General features: G+C 39.9%; 1 protein-coding gene across 1 annotated transcript in view; it reads right to left on the bottom strand.

Moving 5' to 3' along the window:
• Positions 1–1,848: 1,848 nt before the first annotated feature.
• batf3 (basic leucine zipper transcription factor, ATF-like 3) overlaps positions 1,849–1,892 on the bottom strand; it is a 2,059-nt gene continuing 2,015 nt past the window's right edge. The window contains exon 3 of the mRNA XM_069725108.1: positions 1,849–1,892. This exon is cut by the window's right edge and continues 324 nt beyond it. The gene's annotated coding sequence lies outside the window, so the exon portion shown is untranslated.

The raw sequence follows: 1,892 nt of genomic DNA on the forward strand, positions 1-1,892 counted from the left end.
GATGGTGGTGATGATGGTGATGATGATGGTGATGATGGTGATGACGATGATGGTAATGGTGGTGATGATGGTGATGATGGTGGTGATGGTGATGGTGATGATGGTGGTGATGATGGTGATGATGATGATGGGGATGATGGTGTTGGTGGTGATGATGGTGATGATGATGGTGGTGATGATGGTGACGATGATGATGGTGGTGATGATGGTTATGGTGGTGGTGGTGGTGGTGATGATGATGGTGGTGATGGTGATGATGGTGGTGATGATGATGATAATAGTGATGATGGTGATGATGGTGGTAATGATGGTGATGATGATGGTGATGGTTGATGATGATGGTGATATTGATGATAATGGTGGTGATGATGATGGTGATGATGGTGGTGATGATGGTGATGATGATGGTGATGATGGTGATGATGGTGATGATGATGGTGATGGTGATGGTGGTGGTGATGGTGGTGATGATGATGGTGATGATGGTTATGGTGGTGGTGGTGATGATGATGATGATGGCGATGGTGGTGGTGGTGGTGATGATGATGGTGATGGTGATGATGGTGGTGGTTATGATGATGATGGTGGTGGTGATGATGATGGTGATGGTGGTGATGATGGTGATGATGGTGATGGTGGTGATGATGGTGATGGTGGTATTGGTGATGATGGTGATGGTGGTGATGATGGTGATGGTGGTGGTGGTGATGATGGTGATGGTGGTGGTGATGATGATGGTGATGGTGGTGATGATGGTGATGATGGTGATGGTGGTGATGATGGTGATGGTTTTGATGATGGTGGTAATGGTGATGATGGTGGTGATGGTGGTGGTGATGATGATGGTGGTGATGATAATGGTGGTGATGATGGTGGTGATGGTGATGATGGTGGTGATGATGGTGATGGTGATGGTGGTGATGATGATGATGATAGTGATGGTGGTGATGATGGTGATGGTGGTGATGGTGGTGATGATGGTGATGGTGGTGGTGATGATGATGATGGTGATGGTGGTGATGATGGTGGTGGTGATGATGAAACATTAAAATCATCTCTCCTCACATCTTTTACTCTTTTATTCCTAATTTCTTCCAAGAATTTATAAAAAGTTTTTTTTTTTTTTTTTTTTTTTAATAATAACCATCAGTCCAGTTTCCTGGAAGTCTGCAGCCATGAAACTTCTTCTACCTCGACGTCCACCTCAGAGAGGAAGTGAAAGAGAAACCTGAGCGACCTGGAAGTTTCAGATTTGAGATGAGATGGTGGTCAAATTTAGGGAAGTAAAAGTTTCTGAACCACCGAGACTTCACACTGACATCAGGACAGGAAGTATGGAAAGAGACCTTTGGTTGGGTTAATCATTGATGGTGATGATGAAGGTGATGATGAAGGTGAGCATCACAGGGACACTCTTGAGGCTTTTTGTAGTTTTCATACGTCACTTTTTTAAAGTCGTGAACTTATTTTTTACTGAAACGTCTCAACTTCATGTGTTTTTAATTCTGATGATTTCATGCAGATAAGCAGAAAATCATTAACTAATGTATGTTTTGATTTACCTTCAATCTACTGTTATAATCTAAATTTTATATGCTTTATATGTTTAATATTAATACAAGTGCATCCGATTTAATGTCCCTCCTGACAACAGTTATTGCTCTGTCTGAAATTTAAAATGTATTCATGATCGTTTTACTTTGTTTTGTTTAATATTTCAATATTATACACCAGTTACATAATGATATGAATAATCTTATTATTGTATTTCTTAATGAACATGATAAAAAAAAGTTCTCCTCAGATTGATTCATCACAAAAATTGGATGATATTTATTTTATTTCTTGACATGATGTTTGTGGATATTTTTTACAGTTGATTTAAAATTCCA

The sequence above is a fragment of the Brachyistius frenatus genome, unplaced genomic scaffold, assembly GCF_029030835.1.
Source record: "Brachyistius frenatus isolate BFR_SWC_R1_liver_20210118 unplaced genomic scaffold, ASM2903083v1 Contig_409, whole genome shotgun sequence".
NCBI classification, from domain to species: Eukaryota; Metazoa; Chordata; class Actinopteri; family Embiotocidae; genus Brachyistius; species Brachyistius frenatus.